The sequence below is a fragment of the Stegostoma tigrinum genome, chromosome 40, assembly GCF_030684315.1.
Source record: "Stegostoma tigrinum isolate sSteTig4 chromosome 40, sSteTig4.hap1, whole genome shotgun sequence".
Classification (NCBI taxonomy): Eukaryota; Metazoa; Chordata; class Chondrichthyes; order Orectolobiformes; family Stegostomatidae; genus Stegostoma; species Stegostoma tigrinum.
The window spans coordinates 14626537-14650678 of record NC_081393.1 but is presented as its reverse complement, the minus strand read 5'-3'; the positions used below and the strand labels follow the sequence as shown (position 1 = coordinate 14650678).

The following is a 24142-nucleotide window of genomic DNA, read 5'->3' as shown; positions in this document are numbered from 1 at the left end:
TGTTATCCTCTCTCAGTATTCTGATCATTTGAGAGTGGACAAAACAGGACCTGGTGGGAGAAGCATTTTTGGCTAATCAGGCACTGACTTTCGTCATCACTGACTTTAGGAACACAGAACCTAGAAACAGGAGTAGGTTATTTCAGCTCATCAAGTCTATTTGTCATTTAATGCAATTATGGTTGCTCGAACACCTCAATGCCTTTTACCCATGCTATCCCCTTAATCGTTTATGCCATCAGAGGTCAGAAATCTATCAATTTCAACCTAAAATAAAATAAAAGACTGAACTTCCAGAGCCCTCTATGGTCAAGAATTCCAAAGGTTCGCAAACATCTGAGTAATAAAACATTCTCCTCTTCTCAGTCCCAAGTGGAATTCAACTGATTTTTAAGTTGTGCCCTACAGTTTGGGACTCCTCAACCAGGAACACACCTTATCTGCATCTACCCCACCTACCCCTTTAAATATTTTGTAAGTTACAATGAGAGCACCTCTTATTCTTCAAAACTCTGGAGAATGCAGGCTTAACTTTGCAGGAGATCTGCAGAGCTTGCATCAAGGACACTTGCATCTGTTTGACAGATTCTGTTCTGAGGAAGGGTCACCGGACCCAAAACATTAACTCTGTTTTCTCCTCCACAGATGCTGCCAGACCTGCTGAGTTTTTCCTGTAACTTTGTTTTTGTTCTGCTTGATAGTGCTTCCATTGAATGTGGTGTAAGCACTAGAGACATTGTTGATGGCATTCTCTTGTGCTGTTCTGTGCCACTAATACAGGTCTCTCTGCAGTAAAGGGGGCTGGTGTTGACAATGCTCCGAACATAAGGATTTATGTTGACAAAGACTTGCTTACGTGTGTTATGGAAGAATGAGCCGGTGTAATTGTTAGATCTCTTTGTCACGTAGCTTTTTGAGAGAGGCAGCCTCCAAGCTATGGGAATTGCTCAACACACAACAGAATTCCTGCAACTGGCCAGGTCTGGGTTGATATATGTGTTTTGTTTTGGTAGTATTCAGTGACAGTCTCTTGTGTACAAAATTGAAGAGCTTGGGAGTGACGTGCAAGTCTGCTTGAGGTTGGGCAACCACAGTTCGGTCATTGCAAACTGTAGATCTTGTATATCTTTGGTGGTCAGTTTATTTTTCTCACCAGAGGTGATCAAGGTTAAAGAGTCTTTCATTTGGGCTGTATTTAATACATACATCAGCAGGCAGCTGATCTTTGATGAGATGAATAGCCACTGTCAGACAGATCACATAGCCTTCCTTGACACCAGTCCAGATTTTGAATGCAACTGTTTAGGTTTCCACGCTGAATCTTGTGGTCCTGGTATCAGAAAGCAATTTCAGGATTGTGATGAAGGACACGCAGCAGTTAGTATACAACTGCACTTATCCTTATGTTGAACTTGTTTCCTGTCTCTGTGTGGATGTCAAACTGTTAGTAACAAGGAGGCAGCAAAAGAAATAATTATGACCAGGTGGGCAACAAGCCCTTGGAAAAAGCAGAACCTCGGTACATTATAAGGGCAGCCTCTATCAGAATTAATTTGTTTCAGTTTATTAACAGGAGTTGTTTTTGTTGGTGTGAATTTTAAGGATTGCCATCTGGAGAAAGCTAGTGAAAGGAAGGAAACTCAGGGTGGCAGTGACTGTGAAATGAGCACAGGTGGGAGTTTGAAGAAGAGCGAGGTGCTGATGATCTGGAGTTTGAACTTAATTGGCTCCTGCTTCAGGCAGTTTGTGATTCCAGTCACAAGTGTTCAATTAAGAAATGGAGAGTAATCTAACCAAGATAAAGCAGTGAATTTTCTCTTTGAGAAATAAAATGTAAATGGCATTGGCTCAACATTCAATCCGCTTTGGTGATGTTTCGAGTGTACCACACAGCAATGTGTTCATCATAAGGACTTTATTGAAGCAGAATTACAGACTCCCTAATGTGTGGAAGCAGACCATTTGGCCCATCAAGTCCACACCAATTCTCCAAAGAGATGTTCCACCCAGACCCACACTGACCCTATCACTCTATTTCCCATGGCCAATCCACACCACCTGCACATCTTTGGACTCAAGAAGGAAGCCAGAGCACCCAGACACGGGGAGATCGTGCAAGCTCCACATGGATGGTCACCCAAGGCGGAGAATTGAACCCAGGTCACTGGCATTATGTGGCAGCAGTGCTAACCACAGTGCCACCCTCGTGAAGTGAAACTTAAGATGTCTACAGAAAAGGTGTGTGTATCAAGGTGAAGCACACATGATTACAGCAGACCAAGACAGATGCTTGTACACAACTGCATTTCAATACAAAAAGGCAATGCTATATGGCTCAGGTACTCTGCCTCCAGATGGCTGTCAGCAGTTTGGGGATATCATTGAATTTTGGAGACCAGAGATACTGTCGGGACAGCAAAGTATAGTTGATTACTGGACTGTATTCCTGCAAGTTAGAGCAGAAAGACTATGCGTGAAACTGTTTATTAGATAAATCAGAGTCAGGAGTAAATCGATCTATGCCTACCTTTGCCTTCACCACTATCAAACTTCGGAATGTGCAAGCCTCTTACATGCTACCTCAAGCTTTTACATGTCTACAGCAAGAACGTGGTACCCTTCCACATTCCTGAAACTAATTTGCAATGATGTTGCTATTCACTGTAGCTCCAATAGTAATTTCTTTGCTGTCGTAATTTGCAGTTGCTTCAAAGTTACTCATGCCAAATGCACAGGTCAAGGATTATTGGCCACAAAGTGTAAATATTTTTGGTGAAATAAGGACAGCATCTTGATTTAGCCAAAAAATGTGGGAAGATTGTATTTACTTGCTATGCCCTGAACAGGCCAGAGTTTTGGAGATTGCTGCAAACTCAACTTGTTACATCCTATAAACTGCAGAGCATGTGACAGTTTCAGTCACCTTTCAACTTTCAGGTCAGTGCAAATGGATGGAATGACCCTGAATGGTGCAAGATTCTGTTTGAAAGGATCTAAGCAGTCCCAGTTCAGGAATTAATTGACACAAAATTTCGAATCTCATGCCAAGACAACAGTTTATCTTGTTTGGGAAATGAGAAAAATGTAATTGTGTTGGGACGCACTTCCTTGAAAATTGTTGAATTTTTTAGGGGTTTCCTCTGGATCTAACCGTCATATATCAATTCAGGAAATTATCTATGTGTTAATGATGACCTTAGGTGACTGAAACACGAGCATACTCCTAGGCATTATAATACAACATTGACACTACAGAACAATCTTCTTTCAAAATACAGTTCCTTCCCAGAATTTCAAGCTGCAGGATGGAGGGGATTTCAGCCTCTGCTCAAAGTCTTAATGCCTTTTGGTTGAACCATTCCCAAATTCAGGCGATACATGAACGCAGCTGGTGAGGAGTAAGCACTAGATGGCCAAGTCCCTGATTGTGGTGGAGCAGGAAATTTGTCTGGCCCTACACTGAGCAGTCTGGGAAGTGAAGCTGTGGGCAGGTGTGAGAGCTGGTTTCGAAGGAAACGAGCATGAAAAGCAGGCTGAAGGATATCTCATTATCTGGGAGTGACTAAACTAAAGGAAAAAGACACGTTATTTTGTGGAATCCATCAATAGTTCACTTAAGGATCTCTGACTTGGTGCTCACAATCTCCTACGATGTGTAGGTGGGCATTTTGGAGTCCATAGTTATTCATTTGCATCCACTAGGATTTGTGGGCTTTCTGCCATTAGCTGAAGGCCTTGTGTTCTGCTTTCAGATTTTGGCTCAAACCGACACGTTGCAGCCTGTAGATTCAGTGACAGCTACGTGATTTAAAAAGGAAAGGAACTGGCACAGATGGAGGGATATGATTTGCCTGATGATTCTTTGTAGACAGCATCCTCATCCTCAGCCTGGTTGCTGAGGAGAAGAGTTGCTGCACTTTGCAACAGGAATTGCAACTCATTCTGGCTTGTATGCTTGCACTTCCTAACAGTCTGTTTAAAAATGCGCTGGCTGAGGACCGAGGGCAGGTAACTCATGCAAGCTGTTAGTCAGCAACAGTGTGACACAGAGGTACAATTTATTATGGATGGAGAACAGGAAAATAATGCAAGTGATAACACCATGATACAGTAATAAATAAGTTCACATGACCAGATTGTAATGCATGCTGTTTGCTTCTCCTTTCTGTCCCCGAAGAAATCAGCTGTGTTCCAGTTTGTAACCATCACATTGGAACAATGGAGTCTGGGAACTGATGAGCTGTGACATTGCAGGGTCAATACTAACTCAGCTGCTGGGAACAAGAGACAGCATGTCAGACCAGTTGTCTTTCTTCGCAGCCCAATAGACGTGAACTGTTTCAGGCAGAAACAGCAGCTTGCCAGTGGGGTGGGGGAATGAGGCCAAGAGCTGACCCATCAGCACAAAGAGGAGGTTGCCAGCAGTAACGTATGTCAGGGTCAAGAGCCTCACAGCTCTGAAGGAGGTACTTTAAAGGGCCTTGCTGGCTTGCAACTGTTTTACCATGAGGGACTGGTGGAGCAGGAGCCTGTTCAAAAATGACCATCAAGTCAACCCATTATCGCGGTTCAGTCACCTTTCTGCTAAGAGTTGGGGAAGCTGAAAATTCTTTCTTGTGTGCCAATAGAACCATGCTCTAGCCAGCTACACCAAACCACACCTCCCATGTAAAATACATCTTTTCTTTCAAAGAATGACTCACATGGATACACCACTGAGGTGCGTCTACCTGGCTGTAATTTGTTTTGATGTTAAGTATGCACAGGTACAGAAAAGACACACTTGCCATCTGTATGTTTCCTTTCAAACAAAAGACAACCTTGATAAACAGTGCAACAGAGAAAAGCACACTAGCGTCCTCTTAATGGTAAATTCCAGCATTATCCCAATCAATTGGATCCAGTACAGGCATTCAATGCTCTAATGCTCTGACTGTAATTGTAACAACTGTTGTTCAGGCATATTCCATAAAATATCACTTTTAATTATTCAGTTAAATAATATTTTCTGTTTTTGCTAATTCTAAGCCCACCCCAAGGGGATGCGTCTGTACTGCTTGACTTTCCCCTGTTTCTTTGTGAGTTCCCACTTTATGGCTTAGCCAAACCAGAAGCTGGTTACGAGAGACACCTTGGGAGACAATCAGTATGGATGCAGCAGAGTCACATCCCTTCCTGTGGTGGCGAAACCTTTCAAAAATCTTCTGTCGCGCATTAAACTAGTCAAGTCTCCCTTGATAGGGATGGGCTGAATGTGTCATGGCCAGCATAAGCCTTGCATTAAGCCTGCCCATTTCACTGGACAGGAACATTCATAGCACAATGTCTGCATTTCAGAAATAACCCATTCATTATAAAATAGTAAGCGGCCACCTGTTTATAAAGTGCTTTCTCAATCTAAGTTCTGTTTGATGTGATGTGAAGAACACAGGATCAAATCTGGCAGTCCTCAAAGGTTCCCATTTTTGCCTGAGTTACCGGGTGAAGAACAGAATATATATCAATGTTTACCAATGCAGAGAGGAAAGGTTGTCTCTGGATGCTAGTTTAATATGTTTCAGCTCTGCACAATCACGGGGAGCACAAAAACAGAGCTAGGTACTCTGTTGTGGAGACAGAAGGGTGAGAAGCTTTCAGAGAAAATGTTTCTGAAATGTTTTGCTCCTTATGGCTTTAGTTGGAGTGTGGCTGCACAGTTGTATCTAGTGCTACCCTGACTAAGCAACCATTATTGCTTTTTATGAAGGTTAGGCTGTTTTTCCGTTAGAAGGCTATAAAGCAGGCCCCAGTCCTGACCTTACCCACATTTTTACAAAAAAAACACACTTTACAGCTGTAATCGACAGCCAGAATTCTGTTTTCTTCCTTCCCCCAGGGTGCTGAAGCCAATTATGGAGACTCCCACCACTCTTCTCTACCACAGCTGACATCAGTACAATGTGCAAAATATAAATAGAATATAAAGACTCTCACCAGATGGGCAAGTGTAATGACATTGGCAGTGAAAACAGTATTACCAGTTCTCTCATGTCTTCCTACTATGAAGAATCAAAACACACATTTAAGTACAAATGGAAACTCACTGGGCCATCATACAGTTATCACCTCCCAACTACAGGGTAGCGGACTGAAAGGAGCTTTCCACAACACATATTTCATCATTGTGAAAGAGGCTTATGGAGGCCAAAGAAAGGGAGATGCTGTCATTTAAAATATGAAGAGAGGTTGTTGGCGGGTTGGGGGGTGGGGTGGAAAATCAGAAATCTGAGAGTTTCTCTTTATGCTATCACAAGTGATCCGCTCTCACAATCCCACACGGCCTTTTAATGTCTAACGAATAACATCTGTCAGGGAAACTGTCAGAGGAGGAAGCTCAGTCAGCTGCTGCATACTGTACGGCACACAACAAAGCCAATGTGACCACTGTCTGGTAACTACGACAACCGGGGCAGAAAATGGGCAGCGTTCATTCAGAAGAGCCAGTCAGCTTGTTTTCCTTTCCAGCCGCAGCCTTTATAAGGACCGTTAGGCTGTAATTATGGCATGACTCACCTCAGAGCAGTGTGCCTGTTTTTCTGAAGCCTTACTGAAGGATGTATTACAGCGAGCAGATGGCAGCTCTGGGCTCTGGAGGCAAGGGGGTCACAAGATAATCCTGAAGGTGTCTATGTTTAAAAAAAGGTCAATAGTTTAACATCCATGCACCATTTGATAAAATAATCTGCTGTTAAGGCAGAGTCTGCAGCCACACAGAAAACAAAATAGCTGTAATAAGGCAGAGCTTGTTGTTTCGCGGAAAATAGACCATTATGATACTTAATGCCAAATGAAATCGTTTGATAAAACACTGCAGTATGAACTACTGCAGCATGTATTTCTATGTAGTATATCCTGTGTGTTACAAAGCATCACAACATCCACACCACATGCCAATGCATTACACCTTTTGGATAAATTATGCTCAGGAATGTCGTATTAATAAGCATTGAGTAACTTAACTAAATGCTATATTCTAAAAGCGCGAACTGTATTTTGCACTAGAGACAGGAGTGTAGATCGCAGCAACAGTGAATGGGTTTTGGAATGTACAGCATGGTATTCCCCAGTAGATTAATGATTATGATGCTGGACGAACAGCTTTGAAGCTACCATCCTAAATTGATTGTGAGTTATGAAATTAAACTCAATAAACAGGATAAGTTATGGGCTGGCATCAGAAAAGTAATTGTGAAAGCTGCCAGATTGTCACAAAAGTCCAACAGGTTACATATGTCCCTCAGACAAGGAAACTTGCCAACTCAACCTGGTCTCTTTCCTTCTGACTTCATTCTTTCTTTCACTTATCATGCCAACAAGTGAAGGAAGAATGGGTCATATGTGCTGTCTTTCCAGTATTGTCACCACAGCAATGCGTACTTATGTAACATCTTTGATGTACTAAGACATGTCAAACACAGTCATGGAGCCAGAGAGTCAGTGAGTCATACAGCATGGAAACAGGCCCATTGGCCCAAATTGTCCGTGCTGACCCAATGTCCTAAACGGAGCTATTTTCCTGCATTTGTCCCATGGCCCCTCTAGGCCTTTGTAAGCCAGAAGTACCTGTCCAAATGTTGTAATTGTCACTGCCTCTGCGACTTCCTCTGGCAGCTTGTTCCATATATGCACCACCCTCTGTGTGAAAATGTCACCCTCAGGTCCCTTTTAAATCTTTCCCCTTTTACCTTATGCCTATACCCTCCAGTTTTGGACTCCCCTACCCTGGGGAAAAGGCCTTACTTACCTTATCTCTGCCCATCATGATTTTATAAACCTCCGTAAGATCACCTCAGTGTCCTCCGCTCCTGGAAAAAAGTCCCAGCCTTTCCAGTCTCTTCTTATAACTGAAACCTTCCATTTTCGGTAACATCCTTGTCAATCTTTTTTTGCATCCTTTCCAGTTTAATAATATCTTTCCTATAACAGGGTGACCAGAATTGTATGCAGTACTTCAAATGTAGCCTTATTAATGTCTTGTACAGCCGTAATATGGCGTTCAAACTCATTTACTCAATGCTCAAACAGATGAAGGCAAGCATGCCAAATGTCTTCTTCACCACCCTGACTTGTGATACCACTTTCAAGGAACTACATGCCTGCACACTTAGGTCTCTCTGTTTGACAACACTCCCCAGGGCCCTACCATTAACCGTGTAAGTCCTGGCCTGATGTATCTTTCTAAAATGCAACACCTCATATTTATCTGAATTAAGCTTCTATTTGCCATTCCTTGCCCCACTGGCACAGTTGATCAAGATCCCGTCATAATCTTAGATGACCTTCTTCAGTGGCCACCATTAAAATTTCACATGAGCTATATGCAAAATAATGTATAAAGGCAGATTGCCAAAAACTTGGAAACTGAGCTGGGCATGAAGAAACACTTTGAAGGGAGATGGAGAGGCAGAGAGGCATGTCATTTCAGAGGTAAGGAAGTTCCAGACTTATGGGCCACAACAACTGAAAATACAATGTCCAATGGTGAAACATTTAAAGTTGAGGGTGCACAGAGTTAAAACTGGAGAATTGCAACGTGAGAACAAAACAAAATAAATTAATTGTGTTGTTATTTTCAATTCATCCCTCTGTGGAATACATCTTGAATATTTGAGATTCTCCTTGTAAGTTTGATACATACCGTGAACTTGTTGCAACCTAAAAGTGGTGGCCTGGCCTATCCTTAACATCAGTCTAATCTCAGTTCTAATGTTTTACTTGACTGAAGTGAAGCAAAATATCACATACCTTAGGACTGCTGAAAGATACAGACCCCAGACATAATTCACCAACTATTTTTGATTGCGTCGGATGCTCATGATGCTGCAGTTATCTGCATACGGTGGTCATGAATGTCTCTGATGGTTTAGTTTAGTTTTGGCATGGAGGTGACTATGGCTAAAGAATTTTCTATCGAGGCAGTATTTAATACTGACAACTGTCAGCAGGTGATCATTGACAAGGTGAGTAACAAGTGTTAGGTAAATTATAACTACTATGAGGCTATCATTGAGCCTTGTTTGACAACAGCCTGGGTTTTGAAAGTTATCTGTTCAAGACAGTTGCAGTTACAGTATCAGGAAGCAGTTGTAGAATTATAAGGAAGTTTCCTGGCCTTCCACATCTTCGGAGAATAAACTACAGAACCTGATGATTCACTGAATCAAATGCTTTGGGCAAGTCAACAAATGCAATGAAGAGTTGTTGGTCTTATTCTCAACATTGTTTCTTGGATTTGATTGGCAACAAAAACCAAATGTTACTCAATGACAAGCCGCTCTCAATCACTTCAATTCTGCATCCAACAAACTCGACCTGTCTTTGATTATTCCTGAAACAAACTTCATATTAACTAGACCTGTCTAGTCTAATAATTAATCTCCAATATGTGTTGAAGGAAAATCTCTGAATATCAGGAGTACTTTCCATAGCTTGACCTTTCTCAAAAGGACATCATTGATAAGGAAGCCCAACATTAGATCAGTTGTTTCAACTCAACCTTCTCCAGTATATGGCATGAGAATTTGACAGCAAAGACTTCAAGCAAGGTAGCAAAAGTCAGAATTTACAGAGCAGTTATCATCATCACACTCCTGAACAGCAAAAAGACTTGGACTCTGTATAAAGGACATGTAGTAGTCCAAGAGAAATTCCACCAGAAATGCTTCTGTTACATTTTCAAGATTCAACGGGAGAACCATTAACCAAACCCAGTATTGTTTTTGAAGCCAGCAAGCAGCCAGGAAAAACCAACCTCGGAACCTGGACACTGTAATGATTGGTATGGGATTTTCCAGATGGACCTCATAGAATGTGATGTCTCTGATTGGGGCTTTTAACCTGGTCCAATCAGGGAGCCCTGATCGACATATAAAACAGGAGTGTCAGAGGTTCTGTTAACTCACAGAGTTGGATCAGTGTTAAGGACTTTACATGTGTTAATAAAGAGTGTTGTTGGTGCTGTATCCATCGATCCATCCATCCAGGCAAGTGGGAAGTATTCCATCACACTCCTAACTCCTAGGTTGACAGACAGGAGGCCAGAAGAACACAGCAAGCTGGGCAGCATCTGGAGGAAAGGAGAAGTCAAAATTTTGGGTATTTCTCATCTTCAGAACTGGATGTGGGGGCAGGGACAGCTGCAAATAAAGAGTAGGGGAGTGGGGTATTGGAATGATGATCGATAGACACCGGCAGTAGGTACAAACTGGTTGGTCAATGGGAGGGATGAATCCGGTTGGTAGATGGAAGTTCGGGTCAGTAGGTGGAATGGAAAGGAAGAGGTGGGGCTGGAAAGGGAGACGGGGAATGGATGGGAAGGTTTTGAAATTAGAGAACTCAATGTTGAGTCTTCCAGGCTGTAGGGCGCCCAGGTAGAAGATAAGGTTTGTTCCTCAAATTTGCATTCTGAGTTGCTGCGATACTGGAGGAATCCAAGGATGGACATGTCAGAGGCTGAGCGGGGTGATGAATTTGAACTGAGTGGTGACTGGGAGGTTAGACTAGCGGTAATGGGCCAGATGAAGATGCTCAGCGAAATGGTCACCAAGTCTACGTTTGGTCTCACCGGTATAGAAAAGACTACATTGGGAGCACCAGATCCAATAGACCAGGTTGGGTGAGATACAGGTGAAGATCTGTCTCACCTGGAAGGACTGCTTAGGGCCCTGAATGCAGGTGAGGGAGGAGGCATCTTTCACAGCTACAGGAGAAGGTACCAGGGGTTGGGGTTTGGCATGGTTGGTGGGGAGTGTGGCATGATCTAAGGAGTGGCAAAGGGAATGGTCCTTACAGAAGAGGGATGGAGAGTGGAAGATGTTCCAGGTGTGGACTCTAATTGGATTTGGCAGAAGTGTTTGAGGATGATACGTTGGATGCAGAGGCTGGTGGGATGGGAAGGGAGGACAAGGAGGACCCAACCTTTATTATGTTTTGGGGGTGTAGTTTAGAGCTGTGGAGTGGGGAATTGAGAAGATGAGATGGAGGGCTGTCTGGATGACAGAGGGGGGAAAAGGACATTGTTTGAACATTTCAACTACACACCCCATCTCCACCAAACCTCCTCCAACATGTCCGTTTGCAGCCTCCTCCAGTGTTACAGTGACTCAGAATACAAATTTGAGGAACAACACCTTCTGCCTGGGCACCCTATAGCCCAGAGGACTTAACATTGAGAGCAATTATTTCAAGTAACCTTCCCAGCTAGCACCCACCTCCCCTTCCAGCCTCACATCTTCCCTCTCATTGCACCTACTGACCCTACCCTCAATCTACCGACCGGATTCATCCCTCCCATCAATCAACCAGGCCATACCTGCAACAGGTGGTCCCCTGTCGCCACTATTTCACTACCCCATCTCCCCACCCCTTTATCTGCAGTGCCTCGTGCTCTCACATCCAGTCCTAAAGAAGGGTAATACTCAAACACTGACCTCTCCTTTCCTCCAGAATCTGCCTGACTTACTGTGATCTTCCAGCCTCCTGTTTGTCTCCTCTGGATTCCAGCATCTGCAGCTTTTTTGTCTGAACGTCTGTCTTGTAAATGATGGATAAGATCTGGGGAGACAGAAGGTGAGTTACTTGCTGCAGTATCCCAAGCCTCTGACCTGCACTATGACCACTATATTTATATGGTGAGTCCGGTTGAGTTTCCGGTTAATGGTAACTGACAGGATGTTAATTCAGTGATGGCGACACCACTGAATGTCATGGGGTGATGGTTAAATTGTCTTTTACAGGAGATAGTCATTGTCTGGCATTTGTGTGACATGAGTGTTACTTGCTATTCGTCAGCTCAAACCTGGATATTGTACAGGTGTATTGATGTATTTGAACATGGTCTACTTCAGTATCTGAGGAGTCACAAATAGTGCTGAACATTGTGCAATCATCTGCGAATATCCCCACTTCTGACCTTATGATGAAGGGTAGGTCTTTGGTGAAGCAGCTGAAATTGTTGGGCTTCAGACACAAGACTGAAGATCTCCTGCAGAAATGTCCTGAAGCTGAGGTAACTGACCTCCAACAAGCACGCTTTTTTCTTATGTGCCAAGTATGATTCCAATCAGTAGAGGCTGCCCCTAATTCCCACTGATTCCAGTTTTGCGAAGGGTCCTTGATGCCATACTCAATGAAACGTGGCCTTGATATCAAGGGCTGTCACTCTCAGCTCACCTGTACAATTCAGCAGCTTTGTCCAAGTTTAAACCTAACACAAGGTCAGGATATGAGTGGCCCTGGCAGAACCTAAAAGGGGCATCAGACTATATGTTAGTATTGTAAAGCCAGTACTGCTTGTTAGCAATGTTGATGACACTTCTCATCACGTCACTGATTATCAATAATGACAACTGAAAGAACTGCAGATGCTGTAAATCAGGAACAGAAACAGAAATTGCTGGAAATGCTCAGCAGGTCTGGCAGCATCTGTGAAGAAAAAAATCAGAGTTAATGATTCAGGTCAGGCCACCCTTCCTCAGAACCAGTTCTGAGCTTTTCCAGCAGCTTCTGTTTTTGTATCAATAGTGACACTTTCAATGCAATTTATTGAATTGTTAATTCTTCCATTCTCTTCAGCAAAATATATTTTTATAACCTTTACTTCCCACTGTAAGCTTTCAACAACGCAAGCCCAAGCGTGAAGGGGCTGAGTTTTAAGTAGACTGATGGTGAGTAGGATCACATCTAATTTCACTGAAATTCATTCCTTTGATGACTCTACTGATCAAGCTCTTCACTGATTGATTTTCTTATCCCTGACAGATTCCTTCTTGCCGACATTAGCTCTTTGTGATTCATAAAGTCATAGACCGTTTGGTCCAACTAGCCCATATCCAACCATGTTCCTAATCTAAACTAGTAGAGCGATGGTGATGTGCAACAATCATTCAGGGAGCCTGACTCCATGTTGTAGACTGGAAATTTTCATGGTGACGGTGGAGGTTTTAACTTTCTATTGATCACATGGCTAACCAGTAATCTCTCCCAATCTGACTGCCTGTCATTGACATGTACTGGAAGGATTTGCCCATTAATAGTCATTTACAAATGGACCTGGGATCTTCGAGGAGTATAGAGAAGCTCAAATTCTAGCATATTCGTACTAAGGGAAACCATAAATGAAACTGCAGAATATTAAATATTCAATTGTAAGCCCAAAATAATATGAGACTGATAGAGCTGGATGATTTTAATTCATCAGAAACAAATTGAAAAATAGGTTTCAACAACATGTTTATTCAAAAGGCAATAAATGTTTGAAATAATCTATCATGTCGGATAGCAGGTACATGAACACAAGAGACATTTACAAATCATTTAGATGTTATGATGGGAGAATACCGTGGAATAAGTTTTCACAACTCTTCTTGTGACAAGAGTAAGAGGTTAGAAGAGAGATTTTGTTCCTTTCCTCGGAGGCTGAGAATGAAGGGTTTGCATTATTCATTACTTATGTATGGCAGTGCATTAACTGGCAACTGGCTCTGCTGATCCCTATGTCAAGGACGAGAGGGCTCATTACATGCTACAGCTGTGACAACAGAACAGTCTATACGGTCCATGTGAACTGGCAACATCTTAGTGCAGTTGCCAGGAATGCTGATTGTTTTCTTTTCAGGTTTTTTGCGCCCCTTTTCCCTCCCTCTGCACATTTAATTCTCTGAATAGGTTATTCTTAGAATGCTTTGTGCTCCTGCTACCTTTCCATCCCAACTTTTCCTTGCACTTCTTTGGAAAGAACTGTGATAAGTTGTGATATCTCAATTTCAGTGCCAGCTGGTTTTATAATCTCTCTCAGGACCCAAAGAACAGTGATTGCTGAAGTGTATTGTGCTTAGTTCTTCCCGCTTACCAAGATTTTTGAGGATTGATGGACAGCCAGAAACATTTTTGTGATATTAAATCCACAGTAAAATGAATTTACAGCATTATTTATTTGTTAGACCACTTAACTTGAAGTGTGAGATGAGTGCAGGAGATCTACAGGATGGTGGGGAGGTAAGAAAACAGAATAATAACCTTGACAAGTTGTTCATATGTAATCTACATCAAGGCTACGTAATAAATGTTTCCATCTGAAGGCTGAAGTCAGAATCAGACAGGTCAGGCAAATGAATTCACAGCAACATTCTGGCTGGATCCCCACAACAGATATGTAGAGAAAAAATGGAGTTGGATTGATGGAAGAATTGAGAATAAATCTTGAATTCTGTCAAGAAAGAATATATCAATTGTGCTCCTAACAGCAATGTGTTATTTTCAGGTGAAATGTGAATGCATAATACAGAATAGTTCTTCGGATTCTAACTGCCAGTAAATTATGGAAAGGGTTATGCAATAAAATTTTGACTTATGGACAGTCAATCTGCAATGTTCCCAGTGGTGAAAGGACCCTGGAAATTGAGACGAATGTCTTATTTGAATTGGATGATGCAAAAAGTATTCTGAGGCAACACAGAATTTCAAACCACAGAAATGGCCAACTGGGAAGACGGGGACAGACACAGGTAGGGCCTGGGATGGGGAAGGCTGGACCAAGAGAAACGAGCTAGGCTGGCAGCAGCTCGACATATCTCTGTCGGGTTGTGAAGCTCAGTGCTGCTCTTTCAGATTCCAGAGCCACAGCAAAGTGGTTGACTCGTAACTGACCTCCAGATAATTAGAATCGTCAATAAATGTTGGACAAGGCAGTGACACCCACATCATATGAATCGATAAATGAAAATCACCAAGGATTATAAACAAAACCTGGAACACATGCCCAAGTAGGATCACATCTAATTTCACTGAAAGTCATTCCTTTGATGACTCTACTGCAGTTCAAGTTCTTCACTGACTGGCTATCTTGAGCAAGATGTTCTTATCCCTGACAGATTCCTTCTTGCAAACCTCAGCTCTTTGTGATTCATAAAGTCAGAGAGTCACACAGTACAGAAACAGACCATTTGGTCCAATGACTCCATACCCAACCATGTTCCTAATCTAAACTAGTCCCACCTGCCTGCATTTGGTCCATATCCCTTCAAATATTCCTTAGTCATGGACTTATCCAAATGTCTTTCAGATGTTGTAACTGAACCTGCATCTATCAATTCCTCTGACAGTTCACTCCACACACAAACCACTCTGTGTAAAAAAAAGTTGCCCCTCAAGTCCTTTTTAAATCTTTCTCCTCTCACCTTAAAAAATATGCCCCCTAGTTTTGAACTGGCCCACCTTATTGGCTCTTCACTTTATATATGCTGCCCATGATTTTATAAACTTCTATAAAGTCACCCCTCAACCCCCAACACTCCAGTGAATAAAATGCTAGCCTATCCAGCCCAGTTTTATAACTCAAACCGTCCATTCCTGGCAACATCCTGGTAAATCTTTTCTCAACCCTCTCTAGATTAATAATATCCTTCCTATAAGAGGGTGATCAGAACTTCACACAATACCCCAGAAGAGGCCTTACCAATGTACTGTACAACCTCGACATGAGGTCCCAACTCCTATACTCAAAGGTCTGAGCAATGAAAGCAAGTCTGTTACGTACCTTCTTAACCATCCTGTCTACCTGTGAAGTAAATTTTGAAGAATTATGTACCTGAACCCCTAGGTCTTTCTGTTCACAGTACTGCCCAGGGCCCTTTCATTATTTGTATAAGTCTGTCGCTTGTTTATTTCACCAAAATGGAATAGCTCGGAATTTATCAAAATTGAACTCCATCTGCCATTTTCAGCCCCCACTGACACATTTAATCAAAATCTCTTTGTGATTTTAGGTAACGTTCTTCACTGGCCACTCTACCACAAATTTTGGTGTCATCTGCAAACTTACTAACCATGCCTCCAATACCGTCATCCAAATCATTTATACGAAAGACAAACAAAAGTAGACCCAATACTAATCCCTCAGTTAATCATCAATTAAAGTCATGAAGCATTGTAAGTGCAGAAGCATGACAGGCCTCTTGTAAAACATGGATTCTTCTATTCTGAATAAACATCACTGCAAAGAAGGAGGCAGTGGCAATATGGGATAGGATAAAAATAGATAGAGGTGTTACGTAAAGTATGCTGTTCCTCAAAATAGAAAGTTTGCTCAGTCCAAATGGAATGCATCCCAGGTTACTGAGACAAGTAAGCACAGAAATTGCGAAAGACCTGGCCACACTTTTCCAAACTACTTTACAAGTGGGAGTGCCAGAGTATTGGTGGATACCAAAAGCTATACTCCTGTTAAAAAGAGAGAAGGAGGGAGTAAACCTGGCAATCACAGATTTACCATGTCTGTGGCAGGGGATAAAGTAATCCAGAGAAAGTAAAGTGGCATTTCAAAAAGAGTCAACCAAAAACTAAAATCAGCACAGATTTGGTAAAAGCCAGTGTACTTGACTAACTTGATTAAGCGCTTTAATTCAGGTGGTGTCTTTGGATTTTCAGAAGTTATTCAACAAAGTGCCACATTTTCGCCAAGTCGTTCAGATAAAGCACTCAATGCAAAAAACAAGAAATTATTTCAGGAATTGTATTTTCATATGGTGGGTGTTGTTTTTCGAAAAGGTGGTGGAATCAGATCAAATAATTAGATTCAAAAGGATGTTGGGCAGTACCCGAGTAGAAAGAATTTGTCGAGCTTTTAAAAGAGTCGTGGAATGAGACAGATTGAGGATTTCAGCACAGAGCTGGCACAATCATGACAGTCAGAATGGTCTCTGCTACCGATTGCTCTCTGATCAAATAACCTCTCAATGTCAGTGTTCCCTTTGCAGAATAACCTATTTCACTCATGGTAATTCTGGTTGCAATGGCCAGTGACCCTCATTACTCAGTCAATGATATCATCCTGTGTAATGGGGTCTTCAAAAAACTGTCTATAAATTCATTTAGGCAGGAAGATTTATGTTGTGTTTCAGCTTATCAACTTTTTAACAGTTTGCTTGAAGATGCAATACATTATATCTGTGAAATGAAGGCATACTCTACTATCAAGCAAACATTAGTGTGTGTGTCCTTCTTGTATTTTGATCTTGTTGAAAGTTGTGAGTAGAGAGATCACCTGTGAGTTGTTCAAATGGGTTCTTTCCAGGATTACTTAAGATGAAATTCAATTTTTTGAAGGAGTTATACAAGAAAATCAAAAAAAAATAAAAAATGGTCACTTTCAGAATCCATGCAATTTTGGATTCCATCCAATCTTTTTCACCTTTTGGAGGAAGAGTCTCATATTGTCAATAGTAATGAGGGCAAATGTTCAGACGTTATCGCATCTTGGCTAACTATGCATCCCTTGATTTGACTGCTCAGCAGTATAGACGTTTCCAGAAATTATTTCTCAAATACTTCCCAGAAATTAAAAATCAATAAAACTGGAAAATAGTACAGACTGGTCCAACTCATCTTGTTTACTTCAAAATGGAGGCCCAGCTTCACCAGCATGTTCAATTTCTCATTGTTGCTGGCTTTTCATGCTGGATTTTCCCTCTGCGTCATACAATAGATATTTTTGTCTTAACTACAAATCAAATTTATCTGTGGTATGACTCTGATGGGATGAATACGTGGGAAATCAAACCCCACTAATTCTGAGATGGCCTAAAGGTGTAAATAAATGTCCGATTATATCAGCAAGATCATTAAATTACGTTACTTTCACTGTTACCTTGGACAAATGTCATGACTCTCACCAGATCCCATCACTAAACACAAAATTTTATAATCATTTACTTATTATGAACAAACATAATCTTAAACAAGTGGCAAGATAGCTATGAGCAACACCGATGCAAACGTGAGCCTAAATCCTCTTTAAGCCCAAACACACACAAGCCTCACAGGCACACAACCCCACAGAGTTGTTGTGGGTGGAACAAAATTGGCAAAGAAGAAAATCATGTTCTTCAAGAGTTTAAATATAAGGGGAAAATGAGGTGACTTTCTCACAGTTCTGTCAATGAGATCACATCATTCTTGAATGTAATGCAATAGAAGAACCTCCTATCAGGTCATCATCCATTCAGAGCCATGTCTTCATTGAGTTGGGAGGTCAGCTTTCAGAGTTTTTGTGCATTGCCTTTTATTCACACAGAGCGTGTGAGAGAGAGAGAGAGAGAGAGAGAGAGAGTAAGAAAGAGAGAGTGAGTACTATTTCTTTACAAATCTCTCCACAAGTATAAGCACTCCCTTATCTTTTTCTGGAGAAAGAGATTGAAATAACTCAACAGAGGTATCCTATTACCTAGTCACCTTTTATTTACACATGGGAAGTCCTTGGCACTGATCTCACTCCCTCTGAGCCAGCTCTCAGACTGAACAGAAACTCTGGTATGCCTGTTTATATCTGTCAGTCAGGGGTCCCTGATTGGACCGGGCTAACAGCCCCACTTAGGGATCTCATTGGCTGTCAGTTCCACCTGGCTGACCTCATTACAACCACGACAGCGAAATTGTTTCTGCAGGCCCTTTGGAGGTCTATTTTCTAATGCACCACTCCCCAGTTTGTAGAGTACAAAAGCTGTTGCCAGACAACATGCAATGTTTCTCCAACCTGTTTGTAGAACAAACGTAAAAACTCATATCTCATCAACGCTGCTTTTCCAAAGGTAACTTGACCTTCTGTAAACAATAAGTAATGCACAATATAGTTCTATTTTCAACTCTGAGTTCCAACAAATCATGTGGTAAGCTTTCTGCTTTCTAGGCCTTGTTAAAAACTTCAATTTCTCCAGCTATCATTCAAAAAAAATGTGATTCTTATAACTGACATATTTCTAAGTGAATATAACAAGGTGTGGAGCTGGGGGAACACAGCAGGCCAGGCAGCATCAGAAGAGCAGGACATTTCAGGTCTGGACCCTCCTCCAGCTCCACACCGTGTTATCTCAAACTCCAGCATCAGCAGTTCCTACTATCTCTACTTCTAAGTGAATGTTGGCTTCTGCTGGAATGCAAAACATGATCTGAAATAGTATTTCCTCTCATTCTAATTGACATATTGAGCAATGGAATGGTCTCACCCTATACAGTCTTTCTTTATGATTCAAACCTTCCATTCCCAACAACATCCTGGTAAATCTCTTCTGAATACTCTCCAGCTTAATAATATCCTTGCTATAATAGTGTGACCAGATCTGGGCACAGTACCCCAGAAAAGGCCTCACCAATGTCCTGAACAACCTCAACATGACATCCCAACTCCTATACTCAAAGGTCTGAGCACCATGGTGAAAGATCGTTCAATGTAACTGAAGATGTTACAGCGAGCATTATCAGAGAACATTTAACTCATGAAGAACAGAGGGGTTCCAACTGCTTTTCTTGGTCATACCACACCTGGGCATTTGGGTCTTACAATGTGTGGCATCCTGTGAAGACAGTAGGTTGGTACACTATTGCACAATACTGCACAATTGTCAAACTCCTGTTATTTTATTTGGAAGGCGCTTCTAGTAATTTAACCCTGGCTGGAAGAAGCACGATAGTGCAGATTTGGGTACAAGATAGCTCACTGGAAATAGAAGTTCTTACAGCAATTTTTACCCTTCCAGGAACACCAGTGAAATTGCTTTTTGCCAGCAGTACAAAATGTGCTCAGTGACTTGCTTTGCAGCATGCTCAATTTTGTCTTCTGATAAAAATCATGTCACGGTCTTTACATTTTCAAACAAATTACAGCTTCACAAAGACCAGTGTTGATGTTGCTGCTGTCCGCCAATCAAAAGTTAAGAGCTGTCTCAACAAAACTCTGCACACAAGGATTTCAAAAAGATTAAACATTTTACTGCTTTATGCAAGTACTACAAACCAATTGTCACTCAAGTGCAGGCTAACAGCACTTGTCTTAAATATTCTCATGTCTTTCTTCATGGTCCTTAAATGTGCTCACCTGTTGCTGCAAGTTAGGAGGTGAAAAGATGCTGTTTTGTATCAAAGCCCTGATGCTGTGACCAGTCAGGGTTCCTGATGCTGCACTGTGTTAGGAGCAAGTTCTCAGTCGACTTGAATGTGGCGAATTATTGGCTGGGTGGTATGCTCACCATCCCATTCAAGAGTGTGGGCAAACTCTTGAAGCTGATCCTTCAGCACAGAAGGAGCTCCAGTGTGCTCTTACAGCTAAGGAAAGTGAGGGTGCCTCTGTCTTACGATGCCCTTTCAACACTCTTAAACATTTTGAATTTAAAGATGACAACAGCTTATAGTCCACCATTCTTCTGTGGACAGGTAGGAGGGGAAAACTCCACCCATGCCAGCAGGACACCGTGCCCCCACCCCCTCCAAAGTCAGCCTCTGATCATTTCCTTTTTGAATTCCTAACATGGATATTCTCTGCAGGTGGGCAGACATTGCACCCAGAAGTTGTTTTGAGGAAATGGCTGGAATGGTGCCAGCAAACAGGGGTGCTAACCAGTGGCATCTAATTGTGCATCTCTTTGCCCCTTATTGGGAAAACAATTATGCCTGTGGGCTGCTGTTCTTGAATTTTTTTTAATTCATTTGTGAGACATGGGCATTGCTGGCCAGCATTTCTTGCACATCCCTCGTTGCCCTTGAGAAGGTGGTGGTGAGCTACCTCCTTGAACTGCTATAGTCCTCCTGCTGTGGATTGACCCACAATGCTATGAGGGAGAGAATTCCAGGATGTTGACCCAGCGACAGTGAAGGAACGATATATTTCCAAGTCAGAATAGTGAGTGGTTTGGAAGGGAACTTGAAGGGGGTGGTGTTCCCATATATCTGATGCCCTTGTCCTTCTAGATGGAAGTGGTTGTGGGTTTGGAAGGTGCTGTCTGTGGATCTTTGGTGAATTTCTGCAGGGCATCTTCTAAATAGTGCACACTGTTGCTACTGAGCGTCGGTGGAGGGAGTGAATGCTTGTGGATGTAATATCAATCAGGTGGCTGCTTGGTCCTGGATGGTGTCAAGCTTCTTGAGTGTTGTTGGGCCTGCACTCATCCAGGCAAGTGGGGAGTATTCCAACACACTCCTGACTTGTGCCTCATCGATGATGGACAGGCTTTGAGGAGTCAGGAAGTGAGTTACTCACTGCAGTATTCCTAGCTTCTGGGATGCTCTTGTAGTCACTGTGTTAATGTAGTAAGTCCAGTTGAGTTCCTGACCAATAGTAACCCCCAGGATACTGATAGTGGAGGATTCAGTGATGGTAACAACACCGAATTTCAATGTGTAGTGTTTAGGTTGTCTCTTTTTAGTGATGGTCATAGCCTGGCATTTGTTTTGTGTAAATGTCACTTGCCACTTGTCAGCCCAAGCCTGGATATTATCCAGATCTTGTTGCATGTGAACATGGACTGTTTCAGTATCTGAGGAGTTACAAATGGTGCTGAACATTGTGTAATTAGTGGCGAACATCCCCACTTCCGACCTTTATGATGGAGGGAAGGTCATAGATGAAGCAGCTGAAGATGGTTGGTTCAAGGACACTATCCTGAGGAACTCCTGTGGAGATGTCCAGGAACTGAGATGATTGACTGCCAACAACCAGTAACTTTGAGGGGTTTGGGTCTGTCAGCAATCTGCAAGAACTCAGACATTGCCACAGTTGTCTGGAACAGCTAGCTTTCTGGGATGTGAATCTGGTGTGGGATGAATGGGATACACTCACCCCCGGGGAAGGATATTTTAACCTCATTGCCCATGAGGGAGGAAAGTTGACCCCATTTCCTGTCAATCAGGCCTCATTGACAGGACCTGTGAGCAATTTCTTTACCTGCTGCTTTGTGTCCTCCATTACAATATATCAAAGTAGGTGAGAAGGGAAGAGAACGAGAAAGTACTTACAAATCTAAGGTTTTTTACTCTTTCAGTATCAAGTCCTACCGGATCCCATGTTTTGGGAGAGATGTGTTACAATTAGCCTGCTATAACTTCTCCTTCATGAGTTGCAGAGGACAATTCACAGCTACCCCTGTGGCAGGAACATCTAAACTGTTTGTGTTTGATGTATTTTGCCACAGGTGATGACATCAATGAATTCATGTTCATTGTTTCCTCCTTTTGCATGATTGCTCAGATGATTTTTGACACCCGAGCAGATGTTAATGTAGTCCTGTATATTTGAAGGAGGGAAAGGGATGTGAATTTTGTGTGAATTCAGATAAGCCAAAGGGGAAATGTAACAATCGTGTTTTAATGCTGAGGCACACAAAATACAGAAAAGCTAAGGCCATTTTAGGCAACACCAATTACCTCAGTCACAACAAAAACACAAAGTAATCGCAAAGCAACTCAGTTTCTTCAGTGCAAATGCAGCAGAATATTGATAGTAGGAACTGCTGATGCTGGAGAATCTGAAATAACAAGGTATAGAGCTGGATGAGCACAGCAGGCCGAGCAGCATCAGAGGAGCAGGAAAGCTGACGTTTCGGCTCTAGACCCTTCTTCAGAAATGGAGGAGGGGAAGGGGATTCTGAAATAAACAGGGAGAAAGGGGGAGATGGATAAAGGAGAAGATCGGTGGAGAGGAGACTGACAGGTCAAGGAGGTGGGGCTAGAGCAAGTAAAGGTGTGTGTAGGTGGGGAGGTAAGGAGGAAGTATGTCAGTCCAGGGAGGATGGGCAGGTCAAGGAGGCGGGATGAGGTTAGTAGGTCGGAGATGGGGGTGGGGCTTGAAGTGGGAGGAGGGGATAGGTGGGAGGAAGAACAGGTTAGGGAGGTGGGGACAAGCTGGGCTGGTGTTAGGATGCGGTGGGGGAAGGGGAGATTTTGAAGGTTGTGAAGTCCACATTGATACCACTGGGCTGCAGGGTTCCCAAGTGAAATATGAGACACTGTTCCCGCAACGTTTGGGTGGCATCATTGTGGCACTGCAGGAGGCCCAGGAATGGACATGTCGCCTGAGGAATGGGAAGGGGAGTTGAAATGGTTTGCGACTGGGAGGTGCAGTTGTTTAGTACAAACCAAGTGCGGGTGTTCTGCAATGTGGTCTCCAAGCCTCCGTTTGGTTTCCCTGATGTAGAGGGGGCCACAACCGGAACCGTGGATGCAGTATTCTACATAAGCAGATGTGCAGGTGAACATGTGTTTGAAGTGGAAGGTTTTCTTAGGGCCTGGGATGGGGGTGAGCAGAGAGGTGTCAGGACAGGCATCGCACTTCCTGCAGTTGCAGGGAAAAGTGCCGGGGGTGGAGGGGAGTGTGGAGTGTACGAGGGTGTCAGGGGGAGAGTGGTCCTTCGGGAAGCAGATAAGGGTGGGAAGGGAAAAATTTCTTTGTTGGTGGGGTCAGACTGCAGATGGTGGAAGTGTCGGAGGATGATGCGTTGGATCCGAAGGTTGGTGGGGTGGTACGTGAGGATGAGGAGGATTCTGTTTTGGTTGTTATTGCGGGGAGGGGGTGTGAGGGATGAGTTGTGGGAAATCCAGAGACACGGTCGAGGGTGTTTTCGACCACTGAGGGGGGTGCAAGTTGCAGTCCTTGAAAAACAAGGACATATGGGATGTCTGGGAATGGAGCAGATGTGGCAGAGGCGAAGGAATTGGGAAGAGCGGATGGCCGTTTTGCAGGAAAGTGGGTGAGAGGAGGAGCACTCTAGGTAGCAGTGCATTGAAGTCCATTAAATTAGAATTTCATTTCAACAATAACATATACGTGTCTGAAATGGATAGCCACAAGGCTCGATGACTGTTGGGTTGCCCTTTTGCTCCCCATTCCAGCTGTGTACACTGAAAATGTACAGTCTCTATCATTCACAAGCAGCTAAAACGTCAGAACAAAGCTTAGTGTTTTGATGAACTCTCAGAAGTTAAAAGTCACTTTACAAGTTTAAACATGAAGAATAATAAGAATTAGGAATTTGATTTGGTGATTCAATGCAGATCACTCATTCATGAGAATTTACTACTGGAATTGTTTCAATTTTGACTTGTATGTTGTGAAGAGTAAAGGGGCGATATTAATCTATTTCACTGATGGTTGGGAGGACAGTTGAAATTACTGGGGAAGACCTCTTGCTCAGCTCTTAATGAAAGTCATCTTAAATATATAATGAGTATTGAAAGTCAAGACAGAAAAGTACAACTAGGATCCAATACCATTTTAACCCAAGATCTTTGCGGTCTTCCTCATGCCAACCTGCTGGCAAATCTTAACAGGACTACAGTCTTG

The 24142-nt window shown here is 42.7% G+C and overlaps 1 protein-coding gene across 1 annotated transcript in view; it reads right to left on the bottom strand.

Annotated features, from left to right (window-relative positions):
* The window catches only part of LOC125447937 (histone acetyltransferase KAT6A-like), a 440967-nt gene that overhangs the window by 296272 nt on the left and 120553 nt on the right, over window positions 1-24142 (bottom strand). Inside the window, exon 2 of the mRNA XM_059641206.1 lies at window positions 6553-6665. The gene's annotated coding sequence lies outside the window, so the exon portion shown is untranslated. The remainder of the gene's footprint in view (window positions 1-6552; window positions 6666-24142) is intronic.